Source organism: Pipra filicauda, unplaced genomic scaffold, assembly GCF_003945595.2.
Source record: "Pipra filicauda isolate LSUMZ 115617 unplaced genomic scaffold, ASM394559v2 scaffold261_size1826302_pilon, whole genome shotgun sequence".
In the NCBI taxonomy this organism is placed as follows: domain Eukaryota; kingdom Metazoa; phylum Chordata; class Aves; order Passeriformes; family Pipridae; genus Pipra; species Pipra filicauda.
The window spans coordinates 1,499,796-1,515,079 of NW_024104378.1; positions in this window are offsets into that span (position 1 = coordinate 1,499,796).

Consider the following 15,284-nt stretch of genomic DNA (forward strand, 5'->3'; position numbering starts at 1 on the left):
TGCTTTTATCCTCCCCCTCCCCATGGCAGCAACCCTTTCTTGCTCTCCACTCTTAGCTATGCTACCCCTCTGCCACAGCGCTCCTCCCACCCATCAAGCATTCTCCTATGTCCCTGTACATCCCTGTGCATTCCCACACATCCTGTGGCAACCAGCAAATACTCAGCAGCTGGCCATGGCCTGGCCACCCAAAAGAGAGCGGCTTAAATATTCCCTCCAGGGTTTCTCTTAAGCATCGCCATCAGGAAACCTGCCGCTGACAAAAGCTCTGTGCTGGCCCCAGGAATCAAACACTGGCTGAAGGGCAGGGGCTCTCGCTGTAGCCCAAACACAACTTATTGTAATCCCTTCTGCCTCCTGTGCTTATACAGTACAGACCTTCTTGGATTACAAGACACTTTGAAGATCTCACCTTCTCCCATTACTTGTCTTTTACATAAAACGTCCACAGATGTGAGTCTGCTAGTGTGTCGGAGGGCTGTGGTTAATAATTTATAAACCAATACTTCCTATTGGGCATATTGTTTAACGTAGGGGCGTATGGCAGCGGGATCGTGCTGCCTTGTTGCAGGAGCACCCTCTGCTGACTCCCGTGAGGGGCGACAGCCCTGTGGTGGGATGATGGCCACCATGGCTGCTCGGGGAACAGCCCTCGGCTGCAGGATGCTGTGTCTCAGCTCTGCCAGGGTCATGGAGACTGCTAAACACCTTACTCTGCAGCAAATAGAAAAGCTTAATGTCCCAGCAAAGATCAAATGAAAAGGACTCCAGTGGGAATACACTAACATGTAATCCTCAGGAACCCCTTGTAACGCAACCCCAACTCGTGAAGCAGAAAACACAGCATTTTCATTGTGTGCATGCACTAGCAATCACACTGAAAAGGCTCCACTTGAGCCAAAGGCACAAACAAGTGGTCTAGACATACAACTGAAAATAGGCTATTGTGTGTAATGGTATATTCCTAATTCATCCCAGGTCTGAGTGAAGTATAGAAGAGGATGGGGACCAACTCTCTGTAGGTGGGACTGAAGTTCTGGACCAGCAGTCACAGCCTGAGAAGAAGAGTTCTAGGAATCTGCACTTGGTGGATCTTCAAATCCCTTCCCATCTGTGACAGCTCCAGAGCTGGAAATGTCAGTAATAACGGTGTGAACAGTCGAACAAAATCTTCTGTCAGGAACATGTGGACTAGATCCTCATAAATAAACAAGGTGGCATATCTAGCAATGGCTGCTAATAAAGAACCATTGTGGAGCTCAAGAATGCTGGTGGCAAGTACTTCCTACTCTTAGCACATCTATCTCTATGAACAGTAAGTCTATTTACTGTTTCACTTTTAAAAATATTTTTTTAATGTTTCAAACACTTTCCAAGTATTTGCTAATTGGTGAGTTAATGGTTATTCACATTATCAGGAATCCATAAGAGATTTTAAAGTGATGATTAATTTCAGATTCCCAAAATGCAATAAGTGGTACAAGTGTTACAGAAAAGCTTTCTGGGGCACTGTGCAATTTCAATTTGCTTTCAACTTTGCTTACATCTTAGGACACTTTTTTACTAAAAATGATTACAAACCCAAAACATTCATGGCTCTCTAGGCATACCTTTACTGATCTGAGGAAGGGTATGTCTGTTGGAAGTTTGTCTGCTTTTTCAGACTACTGTAATAAAAGATATTGCCTCCCCTTACAAACTTTGCCTCTCTGATTGATCAAAATGTTGAAAACATTTCCAGCAGTGCTTTATTAATCAGATTAGATGGGCAGGTTTAGAAACCTGCACTAAAGCTATGTACTAGCTAGAAAACAAACTGACATCCTCCTGCCTGAAACCTGTGACTGCTTATCTCCAATCTGTGGCACAGGAGCCCATTTTTGCTCCAGCAGAAACCATGAATAATTGTTGGACACCCTTCATGGTAGGATGGAGGCCAAGGCTTCAGTGTCTTCTCACCACGCACCAAAGACCCTGGCTGGGCTACCTCTTGCTTCACACTGCTGCTTGTGAGCCCCAGACCCTTTCCTGCTGTCCTCATGCTGGGATGCTGATGGTTGATGCACAGTTGGAGGTGTCACTGTGCAGTCTGGGCAAGTGGTGTGCTGATACACAGAGAACTGTCATAGACTCCTTCATATGCACAGTACAGATCTTCACCTCAGTTAAGGGCTACATGTCTTCACAGGCGGCTACACCACCAGGAATTCCTGCAAGGACTGCTGTTACCAAATTTCATTACACTCTGCTTTCTCAGATTATCATACAACATAGGGGGAATGGCTTCAAAGTGAAAGAGGGTAGATTTAGATTAGGTATTGGGAAGATATTCTTTACTGTGAGGGTGGTGAGGCACTGAAACAGGTTGTCCAGAGAAGCTGTGGATGCCCCATCCCTGGAAGTGTTCAAGGCCAGGTTTTGAGCAACCTGGTCTAGTGAAAGGTGTCCCTGCCCATGACAAGGGAAGTTGGAACAGGATGCTCTTTAAAGTCCTTTCCAACCCAAAACATTTTATGATTCTATGATAGAATTTATCTAATTGGTCTGCTATTAACAGGGCAGGGATAAAGGCAGATTTGTGGTAAAGGCTGAATTCTTTCCCATTCACTCACCCAGGGACAACCAACACTTTCATAGAGGACAGCCTTGAACCGTTGCAAGGACAGACAGCAAGCCAAGACCAACCACTATCAGAAATACTGTGCATGTTATACTGCATGGAGAGGCAATTTATTGATCCCTGCTTCTATATATAAAGATATTTTATACTTTTAAAAGACGTGGAAAACATATAGACAGCCTTCTTCTGCCAAAAAGTACCTGTTAAGAGACCTTGGGCTATACTTAATTGGAAAAATGTTCTGGCTGATCTGACTTTTGGATTTTAATTTCAGCTCTTGTTAGTGCATCAAAACCACACATACCATCTCTCTTCCACACCTATTGTGAACAGCCAGTCGTCAGGTATGGAAAGAGGGTCATTTTAAATACACATTGTTTCACTACTGCTTGTTACAAAGCAGTGTCTATTAAACTCCCTGACTCATTCAGCTCAGCATCCACAGAGAATGAGGGGCACACTGTCTGACATAACAACTCCTTTGCAACAGCAGTAAGAGAATTTGTTCTGAAGGTCTTTTATTTAAGAAGAATAGCAAAATGCTAAGAAGTGTCAAGGTTTTTCTTCTGCATATAAATCCCTTCCCTTTTTTTATTTCAGGGGTCATGCATCGCTGAGGTATGTGGTGAGGAAATAGCATCTTGAATTTGCCTTATACTGAAAAATGAAACAGATTTTCAATATTCCATGAAGAAGAGGGTGTGCATATTTTCTTGAGAATAAGCCCTTTGTCTCTCTATTATTTTTACAATGCACTTTAATGACCTGAAAGCATGTGTGTGTCTTCTTAAATCATCACATACAAAACTACATTTTGACTATAAAATATATTAAGAATCTTATAGAGGAAGTTATGCCATGTGTAGGGTTTTTTCCTCTTTTCAAAGATAGGATGAGTTTTGTCTGTATAACAAGGGCAAGCTCCAAAAATGAAAAAACTAAAGTGGGAAGGCCGGTTGTCTTTTTTCTTTTTTTTGTAAAGAATAAATCCTAGCTCTAGACACCAGTGTTAGAAAAGTCACCCTTACCAGATGGCTAATACAGACAAGGGAAAATAGCCAACTTGATTTCAAATGTGAGAGTGATTTTTAAAATGAATGATAGAAACTACTTCAGATTCATTATTTTAAGCAGGGAAACTCATGTGTTTAGCTTATGGGTCTGGTTTGAATAAAAGTTTGTCTTTCTTGAATAGAAATCAGATGTGATTCCAGGCAGTGGCCTGGACCATTTGCTAATACTAATTGTTGAGGGTTGAAAGTAGGGTAGAAGATTGTTAAAGTCTTCCCTGGCAGTAACTTGATCCATGGAAATGTACTTTACAGGAACTGTGATGAGGTTTACAGCTGGCAGAAGCTTGTGATAGGATGGCCACATAACTTCACATCTCCCTTTTAATAATGGAATAAAAGCACACATGACACAAGTTTGGTAGGTAAAGGATGGCAGGGATAAACTGAAACAGGAATACATATTTTTATAAATATTTCACATCTTGAAAGACACTCAGTGATGTGACTATTTTAAAATAGTATTATCACAATATGCTGAAGTAAAGCTGGCAAGTTAGAAAACCACCAACTGTGGCCAGATGGGCTGCTGAAGTTCTCACATGGAGCACCAGTGGTGAAAAAAAAAGTGTGAGGTTTTAATCGTATCGCTTTGCCTTTGCCCAGTCTCAACAGAAACCTGGTCAGTTGGTAAACACTTCATTTGCTGATAAGAAAGAGCTCTAACCTTAGTTAAATAGACAAAATGTGATTATTCCACCTAATTTACATGTTAGCACCAGCATCCTGGTAAATTCCAGAGCGAAACATTATCTTCTGTTTCTGAAATGCCAGTGTTGCACTATATTCAACCTTCTGCCATAGCCCAGAGTGCAGCATTGCTATTCACATTCACATCCAAGCTAGCTGGATCTTACTGCAGTGTGAAACACCTAGGGCACGATTTGGCTGCCCAATAAGTCTTGGTGCCCTTCAAAATGCCCTGCTGTGTCTGAGTCATCCCCAGTGGGCTGGCAGATATGGTGCACCACTCACTGCACTCCATATGTCCCTGACTCCCAGCCGGCTGCCTTGGGGACATCCTGCAGCATCGCAAACAGAGCCAGACACCAAAGGTTGAAACACTGAATCAAATCCTCTACATGTGTGGTGTAAACTTGCTAAGCCATCTCAGGATCAGGCTCTACAGGGACCTGTAACAGATTTGTGGCTAGGGGGCAGAAAGGAGCTCTGGCTTTGATGCCTGATGAGATGCCATGGCTCCTTGCTCATGGGCAGCAAGAAAAGCTCAGCCCTGGTCAAAGGGATGAGTGGCTTTTTATAGTGTTCATACCAATATCATGTCATTCATGAGCTCATCCAGAAGAATTTCAGCCTGCAGTTTCAGTCAGAGAATCACACTCTTATTTTCATTGCACATCCAATCCGTATCACTGTGTTTCCTGAAGCTTTGTCATGCTCGGGTGGACAGAAACTATTCTTTTCACTAATGTTTGTATTGTTTCACATCTGGTTCATAATAATTCTCATGCTATTGTCAGTGGAATTGCTCTGCCATTTCCTTTCACGATATGCTTGATGGCTGCTCTGGAAAACAGTTTATTTACAGGTTCAAGAAGATGCCATTGGGTGTATTTTCCATTTGGCAAACTACAAAAGTAAAATTTACAGTTATAAATACCTGCATAAACTAACAAATATGTTGCATAACTTTCTTCACAGAGAAGTATACAGCATAAATATCATGTAAACAGCTTTCCACAAATCAAAGTGAACACAGAAAAACACCAAGACTCTTAGGGAAATAAAAAATACAGAACTGCAAGTTTTTTGAACTTTTTCACTTCCATTCCTTCCCAATCTTAGTCATGGTTACTTCAGATTTTCTCCACTGACTCTCTTTTGAAAGCAGTGAATATTGTGTAGACATTTTATATTCTACTGAAAAATCCCAAACTTTCACAGTCACTGTTTTCTTTTAATTCATGATTTTACTTCTTTATCCATTTGCAGAGTAGCAGCTGGCTGTGAAAATACTCTGTGCTGTGTCCTGTTCTGTGTGGTCCTATAAGAAGTTTCAGTATGCTCTTCTTTGTGTGATGCTGAGCTCCTTGGCTGAGTCACATCCACAGCCAAGGCTGGCACTAAGTTCTTTCACCTCTTGCTGCTTCTCACCTGAGCATTCTCTGGCATTTCAGGCAGAACAGTGTCCTTGCCCTAAAAACAGCTAATCAGTTTTCAGAAATATTGTTCAGCTGGAAAGCAGATATGTAAATTTTTGAATTAATATTCCTGACATTAAAGGAGTGTCATCAGTCCTGTTGTCTGGCCTAAATCTTGCTCTTCCTTGATGGTTTGTTTGTGGATTCTTGGAAATATCTTGTGACAATGATGATAACCTTAAAACTCTAAAAGAAGACTCTTCTAATATCTTCACAGTTGTCAGGTGGAAATAAATGTAATAGGGTGGGATGTACAAGAAAGTCAATATTTCCATTATTCTGATGTGTTTTGAGCAGTATATTGCAGCATCACATATGTCTTTCATATCTGAGCACAAAACACTACCCATGCAACTACTATGTTTGGATATGTAATAGTCACTTGTGAATAAAGACTGCAGCACCCCTGACTGTGGGGTTTCCAGAAGATTGTACCAAACAGCTGCCCACAGTAAAAATACCTGAGAGAAAGTTCACCTCTTACACTTGTAAACCTGACTGAAATCTGCCTCTTGCTTGCATATCTCTTAAAAGGGATGGAGATGATTCAAAGAACAACATCTCATTCATTTACTTGACCCTCATATTCCTGAAGAAATGCACATTTTTTTCTCCCTGCTCCTTGTATGTCCTTCAGTCTTCTTCCAATGGAGTCTACGAGGGAAAGAGGCACAAAAGGTCCAAGAAAACTCACATCCCTGCCTGTCGAAGGTGGACTGTTAGCCTGTAGAACTCCTGCCTCAGCTCCTGCACACTTCTAGAAGGTGCAAAGCAGCTCCAGTGGAGTGAAGAGACAGATCAAAAGACTAGCAATTCATAGCTGTTCATTACAGACAGGGTTACAGCATGGACCCCTGGGTAGGATCTTGGAAAGAACTTATTTAACTTAACCAGGTCTCCAGAACTGCCAATATTGTACAGAAGACCACTCAGGCCACTGAAAAGGAGAATAAGATAGAACAAGCCACCCGAGCCCCACACTTTGTAAGCCATGCCTGTGAGAGTTTCTGCACGTGTCAGCCTTTCACAGGCAGTTTGGTACAAACGCTGAGCAAATGTTGGCCTTTGCCAGGAATATGCTTTAGAGAACAGTGTGGACAAAGGCTAAGAAAAGCTTTCACAAACAGCACAGAAAACAGGAATTAGTGGAATTCCTTTCCCAGCTGTAATTCACATGTGTTTTAAGCACTATTAACACAGACAAAAACAAATTTTCAGATAGTTTCTCTAATAGTAAAAGTGGTTGCTATTATAACAGGTTATGATTCAACGTTTCATTTTCTTTTATGCACATTCAGCCATCTTTTAGCTCGCTCTGTCAGCAAGTCCTGACTCCCTGTTAAGCCTCAATCCCTGGCACTCATAACTAAAGCAGCAAGACCAAGTCCTTAAACTTATCCACTAAATGTGTTGGCTCTGAGAGCTTTTTCCAGAATTATGTCAACCCTCCACTTATCACCTATCTTCCTACCTACTGCATGCGCCCCTACTCACAACACTTTGTATGTAGCCTGGGACTTTCAGAGATCATCATGCAACATATTAAAACCATTCTAATCTGCTGCTTCGCACATAGCCCCTCAATCAGAGCTCATATTGATTCCAAACATCAGCCTTCAAAGTCTTCGTAGCACATTAGCCAAAAAAAAAAAAAAAAAGAGAGAGAAAATCCATTTTCATTCTATCTTATCCACAACATGTGCAAATATTACCTCATCCATCCTTGAGCTGGCTCCAGAGATTAACCCAAATTCGACATGATAGATGTATAATTTAAAAAATAGTCCATTTCCTGGCAGTGATTTTGTTGTCAGTTTTCAGTTTTGTTTTAAACATCAACTTTGGGTGTGACATTGCTACCAGAATTTCATATTTTTAAATACCATTTCACTTTCAAAGGTTGAAGCCAAGGATGATGTCATGTGCACTAGTAGCTTAGCAAATATCTGCAGCGTGACCTTGAAGATTAAAAAGAAAGTTTTCCTTGCAAAAACCAGAACAGGACACATAGGAAAAAGATTTTTGTATGAAAGCAACGTGACACTATTTAACCTTCTGATTAGGTAAAGCATTACATGAGTCTTTTAATCGAGGGAACGTCACTTAAGCAGTTTACTAGGCAGGAAGTGGCTGCTGATGCCTGTGGAAAGCAGGCTGCATGAGGTTTGAAGCAGCACCCTTTGAAGTGAATGGAAAGAGTTTTACTGAGCTCAGTGGAGGTACTCTGCATTTGTACTAATGCAATTCCGAGTAAAATTTGACCCATGGGGTTGAAGGGAATTGGCTAAATGAAAAAATAGCATGAATCTTTTGTTTATGTTACAGAAAAGCTCTTATTGTATGCAATATTACTAAGAAATAAAATATCCTTTGCAGTGAAACAGTTTGTTATTCCTAATCCAGTATTATTGTTACGCATGTGCTAAATCATAGGATACACATGGTTGTAAAAGCTGATTTATTAACTAACTAAAAATCAGAGGCATACACCCAAGCGTCACCCAGCATCTGCTGGCACTAATGTCCCTCAAAAATATCCCGTATATCAAGGAGGGTATAGGTTCAGAAAAACACTAATCCCAGCTTGTCAAAAGGAGCAAAAGAAAAACACGTTTAGCTTTATAGACTACAGTATTTTGTTTGTTTTCATTAAACACTCTTACTGATTTTAAACATCTGTATTTGTTAACTTGTCTAGTTCTTTCAAACTTAAAGAGTACAAACAGTGCCATATGTGTTCACTGTTGGCATTTCTGTTCCCCATGCTAACATTTGCCTCCAGAGACTGGCTTATCGCTGACAACTCAGTAAACACAACTCACGACGAAATCTGAACTATGTGAGGTAGTTAGCTGCCTAGAGAAGGCAGAAGGGACACGTGGAAATCCCTCTCTCAAAACCTACGACACCCCCTGTGGCAATGTCGGCTCAGCTGAAGCAAAGCTGACATACGGGGGGACTGCGTGTGGCCAGCTCTGCTGTCGCTGGTCGTTAGCCTTCTCATTGTTTGCATTTGCTGCTCAGAGTCCACACGAGCAGGTGGAAGGGCAAACTCCAGTGACTTGCACATCCTGCTGTTATATTATCGTAGATGCTGGTTTAAAATGAAACGAGTAGTTTCCCACAGCAAGTCTGCTTGCCTCAAGTCACAGCTGGTCAAGACGTGGTTTGGCTTCAACGTATTAGTACTTTCACAGGGAAGAAATAGAGTGCACTCCAGAGCTCTTTAATCTAACAGCGGATGGTCTCACAAGTGAAAGGCTCAAACCAAACACATTTAAGTGATGAATTAGATGGGTTTTTAACAAAAGGATAATCATTATTAGTGACCAGAACCAGTTACTAGGGAAAACAATGTCTTTATGGCTGCTTTCTGAAAGGGTAGGTCATAGTCACACAAGTTATCAGCCTCAGTACCTCAGTACTTCGAAATGCGGGACAACAGATCCATACATTCTGGGAATCCACCAAGTTGTGGATATGTTACTCACACTCCCCAGAACTGCAGAGAAATTACAATCATGCTTCTTATTCTACTATGGGACAAACTGAGAAAAAAAATTCCTTAAATTCTGCTGATTTTTGGCGATTTGAACAGCCTGCTCAGAACAAAAAAAAAAAAAAAAAAAAAAAAAAAAAAAAAAAAAAAAAAAAAAACCAACCAAACAAACAAACAAAAAAAACCCCACCAAAACTCATTTAAGGCATTTACCATGGACTGCCCTCATTTTGAATAGTCAGGACACTTTTCGCAACCATTACTCTAATTTCAGGTGAATCCCTTTTCTAGATTATTTTGATTTCAACATTTTTTCTCCTGTGATCAACTTGTCATGTCTCATTTCAGTTTCTATCATATGCCTTCCTGGTAGACATGTAATCTTGGAACCTGGCCTGGAATTATTCAACCTAATTTTTGGCACCTATATTTCCTGCAGAATAGTTAATACAAATAGGCATCTCTTTAGAAATGATTCTTAGCTTCTTTTTCTTAGGTGGTTTGCAGCTTTACACAGAGACTATAGATACTGACATTAAACATCTATCCATGTTCAGAATTACAGAAACATCTATCTTTTTTCCTCAAACGCTGTCCCTTTCGCATTCAAGACCTATATTGCATACTTTGTTTCTTCTAGACTGTGCCCATGCTATTGAGGTACAAGTCCATGCTCACCTCTCCCACTTCATTCTCCATGATCCAGGCAGCCATTCACTCCCCGAGATGGGGTGCACTTATACGCAGGAGCATGTGTGTGCACACGTGTCCACACGCATGCACTCACATTTTAAATACATGCACAAGTCTGCCTGCCTTCCTCCAGAAGTGAGATGGGAAATACTGATACTATATAAAAACTTGGGGAGCAGAGGCAGAGAAAGGGGGGGTGATAGATACATGTGTGCATATATTTCCTCAAAGGAGAAGAGGAATGGTTAGTGTAATATATACAGGTTTTTAAATGGGAAGTGAGAGGGAAAAGCAAAGGAATGGTGAAGCGTATTTGTTAAAGGCAGAGGACACAGACAAATTACATTTGTGAACACAGGACTAGGGACAGCTTCTGCTGTTCACGTGCAAGTGTTTATACATGTTGGAGTGAGGGAGAATCAAACTGGGAATAGAGGAAAACTTCTCCTTATCCTCTCTGGACACACCCCATGTGGACCTAACAATAGCTGGATGAAGCAACTAACAGAAGGTGAGGTCAAACAAGTTACAGCCTTGGTTCAGTCTTGGTTTAGTGAACACTTCCCAAAGACAGGAATCCAGTGTTAGAAGAGGTGCATTACAGTCCTTCAGAAGTCTAGTAAACAATCTGTCAGTGCCCCTAAACATCACTACTAGAGACTTTCTGAAGCCTCATTCAACATTTCACTAAAAAAAGGGTGTGAGATTGCCTCTTCTCCCCTTGTATGCTTCCCCATGGTTCTTCATATGCACCAGCAATATGAGCTTATCAGAAATAGCACAGATTTAAGTATATATGGTCAATACCTTTTTCTTGTTTGTCTTTTTCTTGCAACATCTCTTTCTCACCACTTCATTCTTTAATATGTATCTTTTTTGGATTATTAACATTTGCCACCAGGACAGCTACTTCTTGGCACATCAGTAAGAATGGGTATGTTGAACTGATTAAAGTCCCCTAAATAGGCAAAACAGCATCTGTTGAGATTATCAGAAGTTTCTAGGCAATGCAATATCTCATGAAATCAGGCTTTACTCTCCTGGGTGTGGACTGTGGCTTTGTATACGTTTCTGAAATCAGGGGCAGGTGGCTAGGAATGCTACTGCAAAGAAAATATGCAGGGGGTTCTAATTCGTATCACTTTTCTAAATTTGCACCTCTTTCCACATCCAGCTATTGGGTGGGTTTTATCACTCATTATGTTTTGAACTCGACACTATGAAGATCAAATAAGCAGCCAGTCATCAATTAACTTTCCAGAGTAAATACTTCAATATTCACAACACATATGCATTGCAGGCATAAAGGGGGGTGGAAGGGGTAGCGCTGGGGGAGCAGTGAGGCGTGAGTGCACATGTAGAAAGAACCAGGGGAATGGGCTGCTCAGTTAACACATAGTTTCCCAAATACATGGATTATACACGCTTCTTGTACTGCTTTTCCTCACATCTCTTTCACTCCAAAAGTGGGCAGATACATGTACACACACACATGCTCACCTTTGATATAAAATTAGGCCTGGTTCTCGCTGTGAATGCAAATTTCTTCTGCTCAGTGGCTCTTTTAACACTCTTCTGTAAGTGGTCTGATGGGGGCCACCAAGTAAGGAGAATTTTGGCCCACCATGTTTTAAATCTCATCATACATTACAGCCAGAAGCAGCAATAGCTTCTCATTGTAAATTGTGTCTGTTATTGTAATTTATCAGGATCAAACAGTTGCTGGCAGCCCTTTCCATAAGATCCGGTTGCAGTGTCTATAACAGCACTGAATAAAATCAAACATGGCTTGCGAACAGAGATTTAGCAAAATATAAATCACTCAAGGAGCTTTAGAGAAACAAGTCCTCACACACACCAATGTTATGGTATTTGTCTTTATTTCTCTTCCAGCTTTCCTTTCTTTTCTTTTTTTTTTTTTTTAATTTGATTCACAGTGTTCAGATGACATGTGTTTTGCCTTATTCAGCCATTTGGAGTACAGGTGCATGACTGTGTTTTTGATGGAGTGTTGCTATTCTGGAGTGCTCCATCCAAAACACAATCCCACACATGTAATCCAAACTGCAGAAGATGAGTCAACCATCTTCCCTTTTCCATGATAATTAGACATTTTTTTTATTCAAAGTTGCATAGTTATTAGTTGCAGATGCCATGCTTGAATAATATTGCTGAACCTTAGAAGGCTTTCACACTGGGTTATTTTATCCCTCAGAGTAGAGGAAATGAACAAAAAGCCCAAGCTTATCCAAACTTTAATAAAATCAAATATTATTGGACTGCAAGAAAACCATGACACCTAAATACACTTAGTAGACATGTAAAAATCATATCTTAATATTCTATTAAATAAATATAGCAGCTTGCCAAGAAAGGTTTCTCATAATTAAGGGATTCACGGAACAGCAGCTTCCAGTCTTACTAATCCAGGCAGGCCACACATCTAAGTGTCTTTTCTGTGAAAACATTTCAGTTTCTTATCACATTAAGAAAATGACCACTTCCCAGAAGCCTGAAACAACAAAGAACGTCAATAGGTTTTAAATCCTTAAGCTAGGTATTATTTTCCAGACAAATGCTTGCAAAAGGCTGTTTTCACAGGTCTCAATATACGCTGTCTGAACCCTGGGACTGCTGGTGTTTATTTCTGGCACCTTAAGAGCTAATAGGTGATTAGTGGGGTAGATATGGAGAGAAAGAGAAGACATGGGAATGCAGGTGTCATAGTCCTTTGAGGCTAAGCTTTAAGGACTATTTTAGTCCTTCGACAAGTCAATCTCTTGGTGGCATTTTTGGTACTAGGTGGGTGGTAGACAGACACCAAAGGTTCCACTGCTGGAAAACTCTAAGTAATGACAGGTGATATCCCTACCTAAAGCACTGTTTATAGAAAAAAAAAATCTGCCTGTCCACATTTGAATTCCAGAGTAGTGAGGTTTTCTGTTCCACAGTACCTATCTGCTGGCTTTTGTTCCCTGTACACAGAACACTCGTTTCGATTATCTTTATTCCCAGATATGGAAAAATTAAACCAAAAAGCAGGCCGCGTGCTGACTCCAGAAATATTGCTTCACCTGGTGCAGAATGAGATCTCCTTGTCAAGCGCTGCCAGCACAAGGCAACAAAGGCAGCATGCTAGAAATGTGCTGTAGGTGAGGGATCTGCATCTAATGGAAACATCCCCAAGTAGGCTGCAGAGAAGGAGACCTCAGATTTCCCTGACTTCCCCATCCCCCATCTCTATACTAACAGCATCTGTACAAACAGCGTGGGACTGGGCCCTCTGTCTCCATGAGCAAAAGTATAACAAGTGAGGCAGCTACAATAAATTGACAAAATATGTAAACTTGCTTCTCACAGAGAACAGACTTGCAATACTCATCCTGTCTCCCCCATCAATATTGGGCTTTTGTTATTACACGTGAACCTGGTTCTAAGGGGGTTATTCCTGCACTGGCCAAAGACAAAAAAGGGTATCCATGTGCACTTATCTGCCTTCTTCTACTCAGCGGGGAAAAAAGGCTTCCTTTGTGTTCACCTGGGCAGTCCATGGATCAGCCAGTGGAGCAGAACTTGTATAGGCAACAATTCCTGACAAGGATCTGGTTTTGCCCCCTCAGGTTTAAGATCTGATGGTCAATTCCCTGTATAGAAATGTAAGACTGAAATTTCTCACAGAGAGATTTCAAAGAAAATAAAAAATGTGGAGCAGATTATTTTTTATGAAATTACAGTGAGAAAAAACTTGAGGAAAAAGATAATAAGGATAAATTTAACACTCCAGCTCTCCTGCCTAAATGTACACCGTAAATACCTCTGCCATGCTGAAAATGCCATAGAAATACCACTTACACGTGCTATTTCACAGGTATACTGTTTATAGCAGAGATGAAGTCAGGAAAACTGTGGATTACAATATTGGTTAAAAAGTTGAATAAAATTTTTGGCAAATAAATAAGTGGTCATTCCAAATTTTCTTTCTAAAACTGTAGGCTAGTATATGGCAAAGCAAGCAATCATCAAATAAATGACGTTTCAAGCCACTAGAAAATCTTGTCCAGTAATTGACTGGTTAATGAAATAAGTATTACCTTAGCAGCATAACTGCAACAAGCCTTTTGCCAGAAGATGCAAAAACTCATCCATCAAGCTTGAATTCCAGCGCTTACAGTTCCACTGCTCCATTTCAGTGCAAGGAGCCATGCAAGTGGCTGAACACCCTCAGTCTGGCAGCGGGGGCTGAACCACTGGAGCGATGCAAACTGGTATCCGATTAGCATTAATTACCCTACCTGTATGGACCTACCATTACACACCCCGTCTGTCCCAGGGAAGACAGAGTTACCAGGGAAATGTTGGCAGCTACAGGCAGGGAAAGAGCAGGTTGGAGAGACTGTTCTCATACACCTCTAATAGAAAGAACAAGCAGCATGTTTCTCAGTGGGACACACTTAGTGGTGGGCTTCAAACAGATAACGCTCCCAGCCTCTACCACAGACAAACTTCAACATCCTGGATGCACAGCAACTTCAAAAACATTTTGACTGATTTTCCTGAGAAAATGCACAAATCTTTCTTTCAATCTCTTCCAACATAAAATAAGCATCCTACACCGAAAATAGGGAAACATAATCCTTAGCCGAGTGGGTGTTCCAGGGTTCCACCACTCCAATAACATATCATTTTTAAATCGACCCCCAAAAAAACTGAAGACTTCCCAGTTGCACTGAACACAACAGTTTGATCCTTTTTTGGACAGTAGGATGCAATGCAATGTTATGACTAGCTTTATTTTAGGGAGAAATCTCCTAATGCGGCAATTCTTAAGCTAATTTACTTTTTCAGGAAAATGTTGAAAACTGCAAATCTATCCCTTTAAATCTTATACTGTTTCTGTACTGACAAATGTAATTGCAGTTGCCACACTGTGCTTTTTTGGTTACTTATCCGTAGAGAAATGATGTTCCTCTAAACCAGCTTTTTAATATAAACACACATGCATGTGCTGTTTATTGTACTTTAAAAATGCAAAAAAAAAAAAAAAAAAACTGGAGGCAGAGAAAGTTCTTCAAACTGCATTCGTAGAGTGACCTAAGATGTGGGAAAGTTGTCTATTGCTTATGTTATTTTTTCACCCACTTTTGAGTGCTTTGAGGCTACATTTCCCCTGAGTTATGACAGATATTGCCACCCACCTTAGTTCTTCCTGCCTCTGCCCTAACAGAACCTCTTTGTTGTTT